Source organism: Bombina bombina, chromosome 3 (genome assembly GCF_027579735.1).
Source record: "Bombina bombina isolate aBomBom1 chromosome 3, aBomBom1.pri, whole genome shotgun sequence".
NCBI classification, from domain to species: Eukaryota; Metazoa; Chordata; class Amphibia; order Anura; family Bombinatoridae; genus Bombina; species Bombina bombina.
The window spans coordinates 396,762,997-396,777,854 of NC_069501.1; the positions used below are offsets into that span (position 1 = coordinate 396,762,997).

The 14,858-nt window shown below is 39.9% G+C and overlaps 1 protein-coding gene across 2 annotated transcripts in view; it reads left to right on the forward strand.

The window, feature by feature from the left end:
- The window catches only part of NRAS (NRAS proto-oncogene, GTPase), a 255,552-nt gene extending 241,132 nt beyond the window's left edge, over positions 1-14,420 (forward strand). For both annotated transcript variants that reach the window (XM_053706558.1, XM_053706559.1), the window contains one exon: positions 13,420-14,420. The gene's annotated coding sequence lies outside the window, so the exon portion shown is untranslated. The remainder of the gene's footprint in view (positions 1-13,419) is intronic.
- Positions 14,421-14,858: the final 438 nt, after the last annotated feature.

The window sequence follows — 14,858 nt, forward strand, 5'->3', positions numbered from 1 at the left end:
ATATCGCAGATGAACTGCATAAGCTGGGTATTGGCTGAGGTGGAAGGACTTATGCTGTATGGGTCTTGGTGAGAAATATGGACACAAGAAGATTTGATATAGGGTGATAAGACGGTTATATGTCTGTTTCTATCTATTGCAGCCTATGTTGGAAAAGTGCATACTCTGAACAATACATATTTACCAAGTGACCTACACTACGATATATGATCTTGCTTTTAAAATATGTTCAAAGTTGGCAAGGTTTAAAAATTTAAGTTGCAGATATCTCTTAGCACTGGGGTCTTTTTATGATGGCAACAATGCCGGATGTATTGGTTCCCTGGTCAGTACGGGACAGTTACTTTGATCTAGGTTGTTTCTATATCAATCAAGTTATATGTTATATGATGTGCCTAAATTTATCCATATGTCAGACTTTAAGTTATGTATGCTACAAATAAATATTTTATTGTTTAATTAGTTTATAGGCATGTTAAATATCTGTATATGTTCTGAGTGTTAGTCTAACAGTAAAACTTCCCGAACAATATGTAATGGCCACTTTCAGCCACTAGAGGGGAGTCAAAGCCCAGTTATAACTTGATCTGCACGGCAACTTCTGTGATCTTGCAACCTCAGTTATTTATCCCTATCTGCCTCGAGACTCCCTGTCCTGGGAAGTGAGATTTGTCTCTCATAAACATAGTTAATAAGCCTAGATCTTGGTCATTTCTGGGAACTCTAGAAATCCTCCTCAGGCATCTGGAATCAGCATATGGTATCTATGACTGTATGTATTACACCCTGTTTCTCTGCTTCTTATTGTGTTCTTCTTGCTATTCCATTTATGTATTAACTTGGTTAAATGTTTTAATTTTAGAGCTATTAAGATACTGTAACCATATACTGGGATCTGATGTTGTATTTGTGCCCTAAATGTTATTCTGTGGCTCTCTCATAGCATACTACATTTGTATTTAACTATATATACCTTTAACTATTACATTTCCATCTGCAATGTTTGCTTAATAGCTAGGGCCTAAGCAATATTTAATCGCCATATCTTTTAGTCTACATTATCTACCATACCTAAATGACCCCCCCCCCCCCATTTCTATATAATGTACCTCCCTGTTTGGAAGGGCCACTTAAGCGGTCCATCTTATTTGTACCGCAACCTTAAATTGACTTCCCTTTATTTCATTTATGCTGTAACATAAGTTATATATGCCAAATTTTTTTTTCCATTGCAAAGCTGGTTATGCATGGCTACAGAATGTTTCCCCTAAGTTTTACAAGTATTGATATAGTTTATCTCAGATTTATTTGTGCTGTATTACAAGTTGTAGATTTTCATAGAATGTTTCAAGATGTCAGGGGACCCCTTACCTCTCTCTGTTATAAAAGTAGTCATGCATATCTGTAGATTGTTTTAAAGCAAAACTAAATCTGAAAATGTGAGGTGTTTATCCTGTATGGTTAAATTTTTTCTGTGATACAATGGCTATGACTATATCCCTAAATGTATATCAGATATGATTTTGCTTTTTGTTCTTTACTGTATTGGTATACCTCTTGTAACATAGCATGTATGTCATAGTCTGTTCTCAACCTCAATAAAATATTTATTAAAAAAAAATATATATAAAAACGGCTCCGGTTCCGTTATTTTAAGAGTTAAAGCTTTCAAATTTGGTGTGCAATACTTTTAAGGCTTTAAGACACTGTGGTGAAATTTTGGTGAATTTTGAACAATTCCTTCATACTTTTTCACATTTGCAGTAATAAAGTGTGTTCAGTTTAAAATTTAAAGTGACAGTAACGGTTTTATTTTAAAACGTTTTTTGTACTTTGTTATCAAGTTTATGCCTGTTTAACATGTCTGAACTATCAGATAGACTGTGTTCTGTATGTGGGGAAGCCAAGGTTCCTTCTCATTTAAATAGATGTGATTTATGTGACACAAAATTTAGAGAAAATGATGCCCAAGATGATTCCTCAAGTGAGGGGAGTAAGCATGGTACTGCATCATCCCCTCCTTCGTCTACGCCAGTCTTGCCCACACAGGAGGCCCCTAGTACATCTAGTGCGCCAATACTCCTTACTATGCAACAATTAACGGCTGTAATGGATAATTCTATCAAAAACATTTTAGCCAAAATGCCCACTTATCAGCGAAAGCGCGACTGCTCTGTTTTAGAAAATATTGAAGAGCATGAGGACGCTGATGATATTGGTTCTGAAGTGCCCCTACACCAGTCTGAGGGGGCCAGGGAGGTTTTGTCTGAGGGAGAAATTTCAGATTCAGGGAAAATTTCTCAACAAGCTGAACCTGATGTGATTACATTCAAATTTAAATTGGAACATCTCCGCGCTCTGCTTAAGGAGGTGTTATCTACTCTGGATGATTGTGAGAATTTGGTCATTCCAGAGAAATTATGTAAGATGGACAAGTTCCTAGAGGTCCCGGGGCCCCCCGAAGCTTTTCCTATACCCAAGCGGGTGGCGGATATTGTAAACAAAGAATGGGAAAGGCCCGGCATACCTTTCGTCCCTCCCCCTATATTTAAGAAATTGTTTCCTATGGTCGACCCCAGAAAGGACTTATGGCAGACAGTCCCCAAGGTCGAGGGGGCGGTTTCTACTCTAAACAAACGCACCACTATACCCATAGAAGATAGTTGTGCTTTCAAAGATCCTATGGATAAAAAATTAGAGGGTTTGCTTAAAAAGATGTTTGTTCAGCAAGGTTACCTTCTACAACCAATTTCATGCATTGTTCCTATCACTACAGCAGCGTGTTTCTGGTTCGATGAACTAGAAAAGGCGCTCAATAAAGATTCTTCTTATGAGGAGATTTTGGACAGAATTCATGCTCTCAAATTGGCTAACTCTTTCACCTTAGACGCCACTTTGCAATTGGCTAGATTAGCGGCAAAAAATTCTGGGTTTGCTATTGTGGCGCGCAGAGCGCTTTGGCTAAAATCTTGGTCAGCGGATGCGTCTTCCAAGAACAAATTGCTTAACATTCCTTTCAAGGGGAAAACGCTGTTTGGCCCTGACTTGAAAGAGATTATTTCTGATATCACTGGGGGCAAGGGCCACGCCCTTCCTCAGGATAGGTCTTTCAAGGCTAAAAATAAACCAAATTTTCGTCCCTTTCGCAGAAACGGACCAGCCCCAAGTGCTACATCCTCTAAGCAAGAGGGTAATACTTCTCAAGCCAAGCCAGCCTGGAGGCCAATGCAAGGCTGGAACAAAGGTAAGCAGGCCAAGAAACCTGCCACTGCTACCAAGACAGCATGAGATGTTGGCCCCCGATCCAGGACCGGATCTGGTGGGGGGCAGACTCTCTCTCTTCGCTCAGGCTTGGGCAAGAGATGTTCTGGATCCTTGGGCGCTGGAAATAGTCTCCCAAGGTTATCTTCTGGAATTCAAGGGGCTTCCCCCAAGGGGGAGGTTCCACAGGTCTCAATTGTCTTCAGACCACATAAAAAAACAGGCATTCTTACATTGTGCAGAAGACCTGTTAAAAATGGGAGTGATTCATCCTGTTCCATTAGGAGAACAAGGGATGGGGGTTCTACTCCAATCTGTTCATAGTTCCCAAAAAAGAGGGAACATTCAGACCAATCTTAGATCTCAAGATCCTAAACAAGTTTCTCAAGGTTCCATCGTTCAAAATGGAAACCATTCGAACAATTCTTCCTTCCATCCAGGAAGGTCAATTCATGACCACGGTGGATTTAAAGGATGCGTATCTACATATTCCTATCCACAAGGAACATCATCGGTTCCTAAGGTTCGCCTTTCTGGACAAGCATTACCAGTTTGTGGCACTTCCGTTCGGATTAGCCACTGCTCCAAGAATTTTCACAAAGGTACTGGGGTCCCTTCTAGCGGTGCTAAGACCAAGGGGCATTGCAGTAGTACCTTACTTGGACGACATTCTGATTCAAGCGTCGTCCCTTCCACAAGCAAAGGCTCACACGGACATCGTCCTGGCCTTTCTCAGATCTCACGGGTGGAAAGTGAACGTAGAAAAAAGTTCTCTATCTCCGTCAACAAGAGTTCCCTTCTTGGGAACAATAATAGACTCCTTAGAAATGAGGATTTTTCTGACAGAGGCCAGAAAATCAAAACTTCTAAACTCTTGTCAAGTACTTCATTCTGTTCCTCTTCCTTCCATAGCGCAGTGCATGGAAGTAATAGGTTTGATGGTCGCGGCAATGGACATAGTTCCTTTTGCGCGAATTCATCTGAGACCATTACAACTGTGCATGCTCAGTCAGTGGAATGGGGATTATACAGACTTGTCTCCGACGATACAAGTAGATCAGAGGACCAGAGATTCACTCCGTTGGTGGCTGTCCCTGGACAACCTGTCACAGGGGATGAGCTTCCGCAGACCAGAGTGGGTCATTGTCACGACCGACGCCAGTCTGGTGGGCTGGGGCGCGGTCTGGGGACTCCTGAAAGCTCAGGGTCTTTGGTCTCGGGAAGAATCTCTTCTCCCGATAAATATTCTGGAACTGAGAGCGATATCCAATGCTCTCAAGGCTTGGCCTCAGCTAGTAAAGGCCAAATTCATACGGTTTCAATCGGACAACATGACGACTGTTGCGTACATCATCCATCAGGGGGGAACAAGGAGTTCCCTGGCGATGGAAGAAGTGACCAAAATCATTCAATGGGCGGAGACTCACTCCTGCCACTTGTCTGCAATCCACATCCCAGGAGTGGAAAATTGGGAAGCGGATTTTCTGAGTCGTCAGTCATTTCATCCGGGGGAGTGGGAACTCCATCCGGAAATCTTTGCCCAAATTACTCAGTTGTGGGGCATTCCAGACATGGATCTGATGGCCTCTCGTCAGAACTTCAAGGTTCCTTGCTACGGGTCCAGATACAGGGATCCCAAGGCGACTCTAGTAGATGCACTAGTAGCACCTTGGACCTTCAAACTAGCTTATGTATTCCCACCGTTTCCTCTCATCCCCAGGCTGGTAGCCAGGATCAATCAGGAGAGGGCATCGGTGATCTTGATAGCTCCTGCGTGGCCACGCAGGATTTGGTATGCAGACCTGGTGAATATGTCATCGGCTCCACCATGGAAGCTACCTTTGAGATGGGACCTTCTTGTTCAAGGTCCGTTCGAACATCCGAATCTGGTCTCACTCCAACTGACTGCTTGGAGATTGAACGCTTGATTTTATCAAAGCGAGGGTTCTCAGATTCTGTCATTGATACTCTTGTTCAGGCCAGAAAGCCTGTAACTAGAAAAATCTACCATAAAATATGGAAAAAATATATCTGTTGGTGTGAATCTAAAGGATTCCCTTGGGACAAGATAAAAATTCCTAAGATTCTATCCTTTCTTCAAGAAGGTTTGGAGAAAGGATTATCTGCAAGTTCTTTGAAGGGACAGATTTCTGCTTTGTCTGTGTTACTTCACAAAAAGCTGGCAGCTGTGCCAGATGTTCAAGCTTTTGTTCAGGCTCTGGTTAGAATCAAGCCTGTTTACAAACCTTTGACTCCTCCTTGGAGTCTCAATTTAGTTCTTTCAGTTCTTCAGGGGGTTCCGTTTGAACCCTTACATTCCGTTGATATTAAGTTATTATCTTGAAAAGTTTTGTTTTTGGTTGCAATTTCTTCTGCTAGAAGAGTTTCAGAGTTATCTGCTCTGCAGTGTTCTCCTCCTTATCTGGTGTTCCATGCAGATAAGGTGGTTTTGCGTACTAAACCTGGTTTTCTTCCGAAAGTTGTTTCTAACAAAAACATTAACCAGGAGATAGTCGTGCCTTCTTTGTGTCCGAATCCAGTTTCAAAGAAGGAACGTTTGTTGCACAATTTGGATGTAGTTCGTGCTCTAAAATTCTATTTAGATGCTACAAAGGATTTTAGACAAACATCTTCCTTGTTTGTTGTTTATTCTGGTAAAAGGAGAGGTCAAAAAGCAACTTCTACCTCTCTCTCTTTTTGGCTTAAAAGCATCATCAGATTGACTTACGAGACTGCCGGACGGCAGCCTCCTGAAAGAATCACAGCTCATTCCACTAGGGCCGTGGCTTCCACATGGGCCTTCAAGAACGAGGCTTCTGTTGATCAGATATGTAAGGCAGCGACTTGGTCTTCACTGCACACTTTTACTAAATTTTACAAATTTGATACTTTTGCTTCTTCTGAGGCTATTTTTGGGAGAAAGGTTTTGCAAGCCGTGGTGCCTTCCATCTAGGTGACCTGATTTGCTCCCTCCCCTTCATCCGTGTCCTAAAGCTTTGGTATTGGTTCCCACAAGTAAGGATGACGCCGTGGACCGGACACACCTATGTTGGAGAAAACAGAATTTATGTTTACCTGATAAATTACTTTCTCCAACGGTGTGTCCGGTCCACGGCCCGCCCTGGTTTTTTAATCAGGTCTGATAATTTATTTTCTTTAACTACAGTCACCACGGTATCATATGATTTCTCCTATGCAAATATTCCTCCTTTACGTCGGTCGAATGACTGGGGAAGGCGGAGCCTAGGAGGGATCATGTGACCAGCTTTGCTGGGCTCTTTGCCATTTCCTGTTGGGGAAGAGAATATCCCACAAGTAAGGATGACGCCGTGGACCGGACACACCGTTGGAGAAAGTAATTTATCAGGTAACATAAATTCTGTTTTCTTCAGTTCGTAAAAATTTTTGAATTGTCACCTCTTTCTTGTGATCCGCCTTGTTTGGTTTTTCAACAAGGTAAGGCAGTTCTATGGACTAAATATGGGTTTTTACCTAAGGTTGTGTCATCTGATAATAATAATCGGGAAACAGTTGTTCCATCCTTGTGTCCTAATCCAAGTTCATCCAAATAGAGGCCTCTGCACAATTTGGATGTGGTTAGGGCTTTGAAGTTTTATTTTTAGGCGACTAAAGAATTTCGGCAATCCTTCTAATTTTTGCCATGTATTCTGGTAAACGTAAGGGTCAGAAGGCAACAGCCATTTCTTTCATGTAATTAGCAAGAGTCCATGAGCTTGTGACGTATGGGATATACATTCCTACCAGGAGGGGCAAAGTTTCCCAAACCTTAAAATGCCTATAAATACACCCCTCACCACACCCACAATTCAGTTTTACAAACTTTGCCTCCGATGGAGGTGGTGAAGTAAGTTTGTGCTAGATTCTACGTTGATATGCGCTCCGCAGCAAGTTGGAGCCCGGTTTTTCCTCTCAGCGTGCAGTGAATGTCAGAGGGATGTGAGGAGAGTATTGCCTATTTGAATGCAGTGATCTCCTTCTAAGGGGTCTATTTCATAGGTTCTCTGTTATCGGTCGTAGAGATTCATCTCTTACCTCCCTTTTCAGATCGACGATATACTCTTATATATACCATTACCTCTGCTGATTCTCGTTTCAGTACTGGTTTGGCTATCTGCTATATGTAGATGAGTGTCCTGGGGTAAGTAAATCTTATTTTCTGTGACACTCTAAGCTATGGTTGGGCACTTTTTTAATAAAGTTCTAAATATATGTATTCAAACATTTATTTGCCTTGACTCAGAATGTTCAACTTTCCTTATTTTCAGACAGTCAGTTTCATATTTGGGATAATGCATTTTAATTTAACATATTTTACCTTAAAATTTGACTTTTTCCCTGTGGGCTGTTAGGCTCGCGGGGGGCTGAAAATGCTTCATTTTATTGCGTCATTCTTGGCGCGGATTTTTTTGGCGCAAAAATTCTATTTCCGTTTCCGGCGTCATACGTGTCGCCGGAAGTTGCGTCATTCTTTGACGTTATTTTGCGCCAAAAATGTCGGCGTTCCGGATGTGGCGTCATTTTTGGCGCCAAAAGCATTTAGGCGCCAAATAATGTGGGCGTCTTTTTTGGCGCTAAAAAATATGGGCGTCATTTTTGTCTCCACATTATTTAAGTCTCATTATTTATTGCTTCTGGTTGCTAGAAGCTTGTTCACTGGCATTTTTTTTCCCATTCCTGAAACTGTCATTTAAGGAATTTGATCAATTTTGCTTTATATGTTGTTTTTTTCTTTTACATATTGCAAGATGTTCCACGTTGCAACTGAGTCAGAAGTTACTACAGGAAAATCACTGCACAGTGCTGGAGCTACCAAGCTAAGTCTGCTATAAACTTTTGGTATCTGTTTTCTCCAGCTGTTATTTGTATTGCATGTCATGTCAAACTTATTAATGCAGATAAAATTTCCTTTAGTACTGTTACATTACCTGTTGCTGTTCCGTCAACATCTAATTTTCAGAGTGTTCCTGATAACATAAGAGATTTTATTTATTTTAAATCCATTAAGAAGGCTATGTCTGTTATTTCTCCTTCTAGTATACATAAAAGTCTTTTAAAACTTCTCTTTTTTTCAGATGAATTTTTAAATGAACATCATCATTTTGATGCTGATAAATCTTTGTATTTGTTCAAGATGGAATTTATTCGTTCTTTACTTAAAGAAGTGTTATTTGCATTAGAAATAGAGGATTCTGGTCCTCTTGATACTAAATGTAAACGTTTAAATAAGGTAGTTATTCCAGAAGTGTTTTATCTCCCTGATGCTATTTCTGAAGTAATTTCCAGGGAATGGAATAATTTGGGTAATTTATTTACTCCTTCTAGACGTTTAAGCAAATTATATCCTGTGCCATCTGACAGATTAGAGTTTTTTGGGACAAAAATCCCTAAGGTTATGGGGCTGTCTCTACTCCTGCTAATGTACTACTATTCCTATGGCAGATAGTACTTCATTTAAGGATCCTTTAGATAGGAAAATTGAATCCTTTCTAAGAAAAGCTTACTTATGTTCAGGTAATCTTCTTAGACCTGCTATATTTTTAGCGGATGTTGCTGCAGCTTCAACTTTTTGGTTAGAAGCTTTAGCGCAACAAGTAACAGATCATAATTTTATAGCATTATTATTATTCTATAACATGCTAATAATTTTATTGGTGATACCATCTTTTGATATCATTAGAGTTGATGTCAGGTATATGTCTCTAGCTATTTTAGCTAGAAAAGCTTTATGGATTAAACTTGGAATGCTGACATGTCTTCTAAGTCAACTTTGCTTTCCCTTTCTTTCCAGGGTAAATAATCATTTCGTTCCTTTCCTCACAACAAGGACAAAAGCCTGATCCTTCATCCTCAGGAGCGGTATCAGTTTGGAAACTATTTTCAGTTTGGAATATATCCGAGCTTTATAGAAACCTATAGCCAGCTCCTAAGTACCTATGAAGGTGCGGCCCTTATTCCAGCTCAGCTGGTATGGGGCAGATTACGTTTTCTTCAAAGAAATTTGGATCAATTCCGTTCTTAATCTCTGGTTTCAGAAACATTGTTTCAGAAAGGTACAGAATTGGCTTCAAGTTAAGGCCTCCTGCTAAGAGATTCTTTTCTTTCCCGTGTCCCAGTTAACACAGCAAGGCTCAGCATTTCTGAAATGTGTTTCAGATCTAGAGTTGGCTGGAGTATTTATGCCAGTTCCAGTTCTGGAACAGGGGCTGGGGTTTTATTTTATCTCTTCATTGTACCAAAGAAGGTCAATTCCTTCAGACCAGTTCTGGATCTATCATTATTGAATCGTTATGTTAGGATACCAACATTCAAGATGGTTACTGTAGGACTATCCTGCCTTTTGTTTAGCAAGGGCATTATATGTCTACAATAGATTTACAGGATGTGTATCTGCATATTCCGATTCATCCAGATTACTTTTAGTGTCTGAGATTCTCTTTTTAGACAAGCATTACCAGTTTTGTGGCTCTACCGTTTGGCCTAGCCTCAGTTCCAAGAATTTTTTTCAAAGGTTCTCGGTGCCCTTCTTTCTGTAATCAGAGAATAGGGTTTTGGTATTTCCTTATTTGGACGATATCTTGGTACTTGCTCAGTCTTCTCATTTTCGTAGAATCTCATACGAATCGACTTGTGTTGTTTCTTCAAGTTCATGGTTGGAGGATCAATTTACCAATCAGTTCATTGATTCCTCAGACAAGGGTAACCTTTTTAGGTTTCTAGATAAATTCAGTGTCTATGACTCTGTCCTTGTCAGACAAGAGAAGTTTAACATTGATATCAGCTTGTCAAAACCTTCAGTCACAATCATTCCCTTTGGTAGCCTTATGCATGGAAATGTTGGGTCTTAGGACTGCCGCTTCAGATGCGATCTCCTTTGCTCGTTTTCACATGCGACCTCTTCAGCTCTGTATGCTGAACCAATGGTGCAGGGATTACTCAAAGATATCTCAATTTATATCTTTAAACCGATTTTACGACACTCTCTGACATGGTGGACAGATCACCATCGTTTAGTTCAGGGGGCTTCTTTGTTCTTCCGACCTGGACTATAATCTCAACAGATGCTAGTTTTACAGGTTGGGGAGCTGTGTGGGGGTATCTGACGGCACAAGGGGTTTGGGAATCTCAGGAGGTGAGATTTCCGATCAATATTTTGGAACTCCGTGCAATTTTCAGAGCTCTTCAGTCTTGGCCTCTTCCGAAGAGAGAGTTGTTCATTTGTTTTCAGATAAGACAATGTCACAACTGTGGCATACATCAATCATCAAGGAGGGACTCACAGTCCTCTGGCTATGAAAGAAGTATCTCGAATTTTGGTTTGGGCGGAATCCAGCTCCTGTCTAATCTCTGCGGTTTATATCCCAGGTATGGACAATTGGAAAGCGGATTATCTCAGTCGCCAAACGTTGCATCCGGGCGAATGGTCTCTTCAACCAGAGGTATTTCTTCAGATTGTTCAAATGTGGGAACTTCCAGAAATAGATCTGATGGCTTCTCATCTAAACAAGAAACTTCCCAGGTATCTGTCCAGATCCCGGGATCCTCAGGCGGAGGCAGTGGATGCATTTTCACTTCCTTGGAAGTATCATCCTGCCTATATCTTTCCGCCTCTAGTTCTTCTTCCAAGAGTAATCTCCAAGATTCTGAAGGAATGCTCGTTTGTTCTGCTGGTAGCTCCGGCATGGCCTCACAGGTTTTGGTATGAGGATCTTGTCCGGATGGCCTCTTGCCAACCGTGGACTCTTCCGTTAAGACCAGACCTTTTGTCTCAAGGTCCTTTTTTTCCATCAGGATCTGAAATCCTTAAATTTTAAGGTATGGAGATTGAACGCTTGATTCTTGGTCAAAGAGGTTTCTCTGACTCTGTGATTAATACTATGTTACAGGCTCGTAAATCTGTATCCAGAGAGATATATTATAGAGTCTGGAAGACTTATATTTCTTGGTGTCTTTCTCATCATTTTTCTTGGCATTCTTTTAGAATACCAAGAATATTACAATTTCTTCAGGATGGTTTAGATAAGGGTTTGTCCGCAAGTTCCTTGAAAGGTCAAATCTCTGCTCTTTCTGTTCTTTTTCACAGAAAGATTGCTATTCTTCCTGATATTCATTGTTTTGTACAAGCTTTGGTTCGTATAAAGCCTGTCATTAAGTCAATTTCTCCTCCTTGGAGTTTGAATTTGGTTCTGGGGGCTCTTTAAGCTCCTCCATTTGAACCTATGCATTCATTGGATATTTAATTACTTTCTTGGAAAGTTTTGTTCCTTTTGGCCATCTCTTCTGCCAGAAGAGTTTCTGAATTATCTGCTCTTTCTTGTGAGTCTCCTTTTCTGATTTTTCATCAGGATAAGGCGGTGTTGCGAACTTCTTTTGAATTTTTACCTAAGTTGTGAATTCCAACAACATTAGTAGAAACATTGTGGTTCCTTCATTATGTCCTAATCCTAAGAATTCTAAGGAGAAATCGTTGCATTCTTTGGATGTTATTAGAGCTTTGAAATATTATGTTGAAGCTATTAAGTCTTTCCGAAAGACTTCTGGTTTATTTGTTATCTTTTCCGGTTTTAGATAGGCCAGAAAACTTCTGCCATTTCTTTGGCATCTTGGTTGAAATCTTTATTTCATCTTGCCTATTTTGAGTCGGGTAAGACTCCGCCTCATAGGATTACAGCTCATTCTACTAGGTCAGTTTCTACTTCCTGGGCGTTTAGGAATGAAGCTTCGGTTGATCAGATTTGCAAAGTGGCAACTTGGTTCTCTTTGCATACTTTTACCAAATTCTACCATTTTGTTGTATTTTCTTCTTCTGAAGCAGTTTTTGGTAGAAAAGTACTTCAGGCAGCGGTTTCAGTTTGAATCTTCTGCTTATGTTTTTCATTAAACTTTATTTTGGGTGTGGATTATTTTCAGCAGGAATTGGCTGTCTTTATTTTATCCCTCCCTCTCTAGTGACTCTTGTGTGGAAAGATCCACATCTTGGGTAGTCATTATCCCATACGTCACTAGCTCATGGACTCTTGCTAATTACATGAAAGAAAACATAATTTATGTAAGAACTTACCTGATAAATTCATTTCTTTCATATTAGCAAGAGTCCATGAGGCCCGCCCTTTTTTGTGGTGGTTATGATTTTTTTGTATAAAGCACAATTATTCCAATTCCTTATTTTATATGCTTTCGCACTTTTTTCTTATCACCCCACTTCTTGGCTATTCGTTAAACTGAATTGTGGGTGTGGTGAGGGGTGTATTTATAGGCATTTTAAGGTTTGGGAAACTTTGCCCCTCCTGGTAGGAATGTATATCCCATACGTCACAAGCTCATGGACTCTTGCTAATATGAAAGAAATGAATTTATCAGGTAAGTTCTTACATAAATTATGTTTTTGTTGGCTTTCTGATTGAGAAGTGTGATTTGTGCTGCCTATTTGAAGGCAGGTCAACAACCACCTGCGAGAATTGCTGCTCATTCTACTCGTTCGGTTTCCACTTCCTGGGCCTTTAAGACTGAGACTTCTGTGGAACAGATTTACAAGGCTGAGACTTGGTCATCGTTGCATACATTTTTACAACGTTTTTTTCTATCATTTTGATGTTTTTGCCTCGGAGGAGGCGGCCTTTGGTCGCAATGTTTTCAGACAGTGGTATCTAGCAAATAGAGGCCTGGCTTTTTTTTTTTCTTTTTTTTCCCATTCACTTTTTTGGTGGACTCAACAGCTTGGGTATTGATTCCCAAGAGTAATGATTGTGGACTCTCACTACCATTAGAAAGAAAACAATGTATTCTTACCTGATAAATTCCTTTTTTTCTTGGTAGTGAGAGTCCACAAACTCTTTATTGCGTTTGCGTTTTGTACCTCTTCTTTCCCTACTATCTTTCTTTCTTTCTTTCTTCTTATCCTTGGCTATACGCTCTACTGGGAGGGAAGAAGTAGGAGGGATATTTAAGCTCTGGTTTAGGGTGTATTTGCCTCCTCCTGATGGCCAGGTGATGTAATCTCCAAGAGTAAGGATCATGGACTCTCACTACCAAGAAAGAAAGGAATTTATCAGTTAAGAATGCAATTTAAAAAAAAAAGAAATTATATTAATCTTAGGTTTTTATTTGGCTCTGATTTTTTTTTATTTTTTTTTTCCATAGCTATTGCTCCTATCACCAAAGACCAAGATTAAAGAAACCACTTTCGTAAGTCAGACTGCTACCAGAACTTCTCCACTTGAATAAAAACCAGTTACCTCTAACTGATGGTCTGATCACTGAACATTTGCCATATATACTTCACAGCTATAAGAAAACTAAAAACATATCTTACAAAAACTAGAGTCAGGTGATATGGCTCCAAGACTGTGTGGAAGTGTAATGTGAAGTTATTTCCTTACTATAACCACAAAGATCATCTCAAGGGTTTATACAACATTATTTGACCATCTGGCTCTCTTGCATAAGGACAATGTTTTTTCCACCTTAAAGAAAATTGCCCATGCCTTAAGACTAAATATTTTAAAAGACCTTTTTTTAGTTAGTTGTAACAAATTACCGTAAAGAAGCTGTTGGCTTCATGTGACTTTTCAGTTTATATTGCAAGGACAAGTCTCATTTCTGTAGTCGAGAATACCAAATTGGAAGCCATGTGAAGATTCTTAGTCTGACATTGGCTTTCTGGACCACTGGATACTATATATTTGTTTGGATTCAAGCTACATATGTGTTGAGGGTTCAATAATATGGATATTTTAGACTGGATGACTGTAATTGTTTGGATGGACCTTGAACAATATTTTTTTTTATACCTTCTGCCTTACCTGCCTGGACATTAGAGCCAGTTAAAATTGAAATACGATGTTAAAAAATGTATATGGAAAAATAATTTTCCTCATCAATTATGAGATTGTGTCAAGATGAATTAAATCAGTATTTGAGGTCTGCAGTATCAAAGAAAAAATTGTGATGTATTCATATAGTGTAACTATACTTGCTGTCACTGATATCAAATAGTTCCTTTAAAATATCTTGGCTAGATTGTGTTCAAAATTGAAACCACTTCAAATGTGTTAGTTGCTGTTCATTTCATAGCCATTATGAGAGCAGCAATATGCTCAGTTTGCACATTTTCCATCATAAATATCAAACAAAACAAATAACATTTTTCAATGGTCATTTATTGTTTTAACTAGCCATCCTCACAGGTTTGATGCCAAAGGTCTGTAAACACTATTTCTTTAATGTAATTAGCAAGAGTCCATGAGCTAGTGACGTATGGGATATACATTCCTACCAGGAGGGGCAAAGTTTCCCAAACCTTAAAATGCCTATAAATACACCCCTCACCACACCCACAAATCAGTTTTACAAACTTTGCCTCCTATGGAGGTGGTGAAGTAAGTTTGTGCTAGATTCTACGTTGATATGCGCTCCGCAGCAGGTTGGAGCCCGGTTTTCCTCTCAGCGTGCAGTGAATGTCAGAGGGATGTGAGGAGAGTATTGCCTATTTGAATGCAATGATCTCCTTCTACAGGGTCTATTTTATAGGTTCTCTGTTATCGGTCGTAGAGATTCATCTCTTACCTCCCTTTTCAGAT